The following is a 6,936-nucleotide window of genomic DNA, read 5'->3' on the forward strand; positions in this document are numbered from 1 at the left end:
TGTGCAGAAAACACAGTGGGAAGGGACAGCATACATAATGAGGAAAAATCTAGATCTCAAAAGATCTTGGCAGTTTTAATTTCATTAAAGTTTTAAGTACTTATTTTTTTTAAAGAAACTATAATTCCATAAGCCTTAGAAGATTCAATAAGCTTTAAAATATTAAGAAAAAAGTCAAATAAATTGTCTAAGATCACACAGACAAAAGGATATGGCAGACATATGATATAGCTAACAAGAAATAAATGTAAATAGGAATAGAAGTAAACATTAAATCTTACTTTGGGACTAAAAAATTCATAAGGACTGTATGAAAGAGATATGATTGCATAACAATTTATCTGAATAAAAATCTGGCGGTTTTGTAGATTATAAAGTCCGTAGAAGTCAACAGAAATAACCCAGTAGCCAAAAACAGCTAATGCTTTGTATTTGATGATGGCCAAATACTATCTGTGACAGAAAAAATGATACAGCCTTGGATCAAAGGGAAGAAAGATTTTTCTTATAGTTGAGTTCTGAATATTTTAGGTAGAATATCTTTCCATGATTCTTTAGGAAACTGGCAAAACAGTAATGGAGCTAGGAGTTTTAAGAGTCCTAAGTTATTATTCGGGTAGCTGAATTTATCCTCTTTATCCTTCAGCTGCAAAATAAGCAATTGTTTAGTCCCTTCCCTCCTCCTCCTTTTTAATATATAGGGCTTTCTTAGCCCTTAGGTAGTATTTACAGCAATAGAAAGAGTCAGGGCCATGAAGACAGAAAAAAGACTCTTGGCAAGAACTGACCTATTTTCCATTGTGTTTGTGTTTTTCCCATGCAGACAAGCTTGATAGTATGTAAATCTCTACAAGCTAACAGATTTTTTAGCTAAGGAGGCATTGTGGAATTTTATCCAAAGTTAACCTTCATTCACATGTAGTAATTACAGACTTTGGTGGAACCATGACTTCATTAATGTGGGAATGTATGGTAGATTGCAAGGACCTTGGGAGGGTAAAGACTTTTTCTACAGGATTTCTAGGGGTTTGTATTTGTAGTAAGGGGATTTACTGTCTGTTTATGTTTATGAAGGATAGCAAACTTCTGATATATAATTCAGGCCACCTGATCGTGTTGTTCTTGATAAGCTATAAGTGCTAATTTTTTTTACCTGTCTATTGTAATATGTCACTCAGTTATTAAAATTTCCCTCCACAATCTGCATTGTTCACTAAATCCAGACTCTTTAAAAATAATCTTTCTTTAATTTCTGGTGACAATCACCTGATGCTGAATTGCTCTTCCATGCTGAGTCTGCATGACTCAGCTATTTGATTGATGTTTTATATCATTGGTTGAATTCATCATCCAAGAGGAAACCACTTACAATTACATTCAGAAATCTAATGATAGATTTCTAGCATTTATAATCGTACAGTATACTAAATAAAGTTTATTTACTCCTAAAACATTTCTATATATTTAAAAACATTTTTTATGTGTTCTGAAAAGGAAAAAAATCAATCCTCTTCCTCCTTTGTGATAAAAAAAAGTTTTAATCTTTTTCTAATTGCCTTACTGCAATGAGTCCTCTGTCAAATTGTTTGAGTTTTTGTTGGGATATTTGAAAATTTATTGAGCATTTTACTTTTGTAAAAATATACATCAAGACTAGTACTGCATCAGTGTAAATTGTTTTAAACATGCTCTTTCCATTGAACCTTGATTTCAGGAAACTGGTAAGTCTCTTTGCATATACAATTTTTTTTTCCCCTAATAACTTTATCCCTAAAAAAGAATAAGGTACTTGTAAACATCCTTTTCATCTGCTGGTTGAATTTGATCTCCAGATTCAAGCTCAGAATCTTTAGTTCTGACCTTCTGTCTTTCCTTGGTATACATTAAGAATTTTATGCTTATCAATTCCAAGTGATATTTTGCTATGACCAGAGAAAGTCTGAGACAAAGAAGCTTTTTGAGGTTCCCCCACATTGGAGCCATATAACTTGATGTCATCCATGAATATCAAATGATTCATAAAATAATTTGGTATAACTACTTCCTTAATTTATAATCCATACTATTTTTTTTTTTGGTATTCAACCAATATGTTTTATTCTTGTGTTTATAAATTTTGGCAAATATTAAAAGCTGTGAATAGGTTGCAGTCAAGTAGGTGACATAGTGGATAGAGCACAAGGTCTGGAGTCAGCAAAATCTTATTTCAAATTGTCTCAGACACTTATAGCTGTGTGGGTTTTGGGAAATCACTTAATCTGTCTCAATTTTTTCATCTGTAAAATGGGTATAATAATAGAACCCAGCTCCCAGGTTCTTGAAAGGATCAAATGAGATAATACTTGTGCGTAAGTATTATCTTATAATATTTGGCATAGTACCTGGTACATAGTAAGTGTTGTATAAATATTAAGTATTGTTACTATTATTATCATTATTCTAAAATGCACAAATGAAAACTTGATCTATATTCAGAGGCTATTCAACTTTTGGTATTATATATGTGATGCTTTTTGTTAAAAAAAATTATATCCATTTTGTATCTTAGGGGAAGCTGATAAGATGCTTTACTAGTTAGTTATTCACATTGTCTTGTGAAACATTTGAGTCAATAGTCGCGAATCTTACTTGTTGCTACTTTTGAATTTTGCAAAGAAGATACAATAACCTCCCTTAATGTAATTTTTGTGTTGTACATTATATTAATAGTACACAATCTCTTGCTTTTCTGTGTTGTGCTTATTGAGGCCATATAATCAGTATGTTTTCATTCTTTGGAAGGTTCTTTGGGAGCCTTCTCTTTCTTGGCTTCTCCAACTACTATAGTTAAGACTGAGGTTGAATTTTGTATTTTGTTATTTGTACCGCATTAACTCTTTATGTTACTTTACATTTGACTTTCAGTTCATCATAGATTTAGAACTAGAAGGAACCTGAAAGCCATCTACTCTAATCCCTTTCCTTTAGAAATGAGACAGTTAGCTCAAAGGTTCTTTTGCATAATACTATCTCATTGGTAGAGATAGATTGCTTGGTACCCCAGACCTGTTTGGGTGAGAGGTGGCAAGAGCTTAAAAAGAGGAATTCTGGTCTTCCAGCTGTTAGGAAGAAGGCAAATGATTTCAGGCTCCCTTTAGGTGCCTGAAAGAAGAGAAAGTTTCTGAGAAGCCAAAATTTAAAAGAACTAGCACTTCTAGGAAAAGAGAACTAAAGAGATTTAAATAATTTGCCCATAATTAAATAGTAAGTAGCAGAGCAGGGACTTGAACACAGATCATCTAACTCCAAATTCAGCACATTTTCTGCTTTCCGTGCTTCTACTATATTTTTGTATATCAGTTCCATTCTTCATGTTTCTGTCTCTATTTGTCTCTCTCTTCATCATTATCATTTTGAGTGATATGGCATCCAAATTTCTTACCACATATTCCAACTAGATATTGATATTTAGAGCCACTGAAAGTCATAATGTAATTTTTGGGTACCTTTTTGCAGGCTTTCTATAGCTTTCTCAGTTGTTTCTCTCATGGTGGTGTTTGGTACCTGTCCTTAAAGATATTCTTATGCTTCATCTTTCTTAATTTTTTTCACTAATATTTTATTTTTTTTTAAATTGGCAAACATTTATTTTCTCTCCCTTGCACCACTCCATTTCTCCAAATTAAAAAAAAAAACTTAGCACAGATATACATAATTAAGCAAACCAAATTTCCATATTGGTCATGTCCAGAATAAAATAAGATTTTATTCTTTATCATCAGCCTGCACCTCTCTATGAGGAATCGGGATGTATACTTCATCAGTAGCTCTCTGGAATCAAGGTAGTTGCTCACTGCATTGATCAGAGTTCTTTAGTCTTTCAAAGTGGTTCATTTTTATAATATTGTTATTTTTATATATAGTGTCTTCTCAATTCTATTATTTCACTTTTTATCAATTGGCATGAGTTTTCCCAGATTTTTTTGATAGCATCTGTTGCATCATTTTTATGGTACAAAATTAATTACATTCATATACTATCATTTTTCAGTTATTCTCCAATTGATGGATATCCCCTTAGTTTTCAATTCTTTGTCCTTACCAAAATTGCTGTTCTAAACATTTTTTATATATAAGGATCTTTTATTCTTTCTTTCATTTCTTTTGTAGGCCTTCTTGTGGTCAAGGGATGTACACAGGCTAGCAACTTTAGAGAATAGTTCCAAATTGTTTTTCAGAAGGCTGGACCAATTCACTAATTCCATCTTTCTTCTGTGGTTCTTTTCATATCAATGGTTGCATCATATATGGTTATATGCAGCTTCAGGGATATTTTTATACTTTCTGTCAAATACTGTGGAAGAATATGTTCATAATGTTTATGGCAAACACCAGCTTTTTGGGGGAATTATTCCATTTTGTTATAATTAGCATATTAATTATTCTTGCCATCAAGCTCAAAGTACTTTTTAAAATTCCAGTTTAAATAAGTATGCTAATTAGATTCGCAGGAGACATTGGTTTTAACTTTGCCATTTGTTTCATTAAGTAGAATTTCTGGAGTTTATATTAACTAAAGATTTTCAATGATCTCAGGTACATTAATTTTTCCCTCTTAAGATTCCCCCCTCCCCCCAATTCCTTGATTTCAGCTTTTATTCTAGCTAATTAAGGTTTGGAGATTAAATTTCTCATGATTACCTGGATCTTCAACACAATTTTATAACCTGGAGATAAGCATATTGTTGACAAAAAGTAGTATGAAGCCCTTGTTCATAAATGTTGAGACATCTCTAATTATCATATGTTCCTGGAACGTTACGAAAGTTTTCATGTGGTTAGCCCATTTAATACACATTTGTGGTTTGTCCACTTCAGAGTTCAATGGTGTCTGCATTGGAGCATTTTCAGCAGGTATTTTTAAATTTATTTAGGTGTTAATTTGGCTTCTTGTGATACCAGAACACCAAGGAGCACTTTGTTCTGTAGTTCTCTTTGTTAAATTAATCACTCCAATAGGTTTACCTAAGATCAGCTTGTACCTTATACCACTTTTATATAAGATTAACAGAAGCAATTTCAACACAGTACTGATACACTAGTCTAATCAGTGGTATAATCAGAACCTAGCTGACCAAAACTTTATGGAGTATGGATGGATTGTGTGTGATATGTTCTTGGTGGAATAAAAGGAATTGATAAGGATAGGATCTCAACTTACTTATCTTTAAAATGATGGGGTGAGGGATGAAGCTGATTTTGAAATAGTTTCCTAATCCCCAGATCTACAACTCTGTACTATGATAACATTATGGTACTTTGCTGAATTACCCCTATGATGTTTAAACAACATCACTACTGAAATGATTTCCTAATAACCTCCATTAAGCAACAAGCTACCTCATATCACAAGAGAGTAGTTACATAAAACATAAATATCAAGAGTAAGAACAACTCTTTTACCACTTCCAGTACCTAGACACCCAGACCCTGAAAAGATGAACATACATAACATGAACCAAAAAGAAGGAAATTATTAAGAAAGAACCAGAAGTCAAAGGACCAGCAATAGTAATCAAAGTGATGAACTATGTTAAAAGTGCTGACCTCAAATATATGTAGTTATCTATATGTAGATGAGTCGGAAGGATTGTATAATGCCTTTCTTAAGAGTTTAATGTGTCTCACACCTGAAATAGAAAATTATTCTTACAGAGAAGGTAAAATTAATAATTGTTTAGTAATCAAACTTTTCAATTTTGAGGCAGCATTGCAGAATGGTTAAGGAGCTACCCTCAAAGCTAAGAAATCTTGGGCTTAAGTTCTGCCTCTGATAGATATTGACTATATGATCCTGTCATGTCATTTAATCTTTCAAGTGTTCTAGGCAATTCTATAAGACTCTAAATTGCAGAGAAGTTGCTAACCTCTATTAGGAGGTATTTTCTCATCTCCCATCCAATTTTCCCACTAAGTTTTTTTTTTCTTTTTTTTAAATCAAATAGTAGGTCTTTATTCCAATAGCTGGGGACTATGTATTTACTGAACATTAAACAACCAAGTTTGTTTGCTTCTGAATGTTGTGTACCTAATCAGTTCCACTGGCTGAGCTCTTTATTTTTTAACCAATACTTAATTGTTTTGAGAATTAATGCTTTTCAAATGTTTTGAAATCTAACACTGGTAGACTCCCTTCATTCTCACTAAAGATTTTCAATGATCTCAGCTACATTAATTTTCCCCTCTTAAGATTTTTTTCCCTGCCTCCCCTTCCCATTATTTCCCATAAATTCTTTATTTTTGTGTCCCTAAATGAATTTCATTATTCATTTTTCTAGTTCTAAAAATTAATTCTTTGGTAGTCTAATTGGTATGGCATTGAATAAGTAAGTTAAATTAGGTATTATATTTTATTTTATATTTTAATTAGATATTGATTATATTGATTCAGGTCTAAATAGTTGGGAATATGCTAATAGCTAATGGCTCATGGGTAAGTTGTCTTTATCTCTTTAAATAGTGGTTTGTAGTTGTATTTTATATGATTCTTTTGTGTATGTTGGTTGGTAGACCCCCAATTATTTAGTATATTCTATAGTTATTTTAAATGGAAATTCTCTTTCTAAACCCTCCTTTAGAATTTTACTGATGTTATATAGAAATGCAGGTGATTTCTTTGGATTTGTATTGTATCCTATAAGTTTGATGAAATTATTTTAATTTAATTTTTTTGTTTCTTCTCTCTAGAATTAAGTACAGCCTCCCTTCATCCATAAAAAGTGACAATTTCATTTTTTCTTTGTATATATATATTCCTTTAATTTCCTTTTCTTGTATTATTGCTAAAGACAGCATTTCAGATGTTATGTCAAATGGAAGTGATGACAATTTTATGTCCAATATAATTGGAAAAGATTCTTGTTTGTCTCTGTTTCATACAATGTTAGCTCTTGGTTT

The sequence above is a fragment of the Antechinus flavipes genome, chromosome 5 (genome assembly GCF_016432865.1).
Source record: "Antechinus flavipes isolate AdamAnt ecotype Samford, QLD, Australia chromosome 5, AdamAnt_v2, whole genome shotgun sequence".
Taxonomy (NCBI): Eukaryota; Metazoa; Chordata; class Mammalia; order Dasyuromorphia; family Dasyuridae; genus Antechinus; species Antechinus flavipes.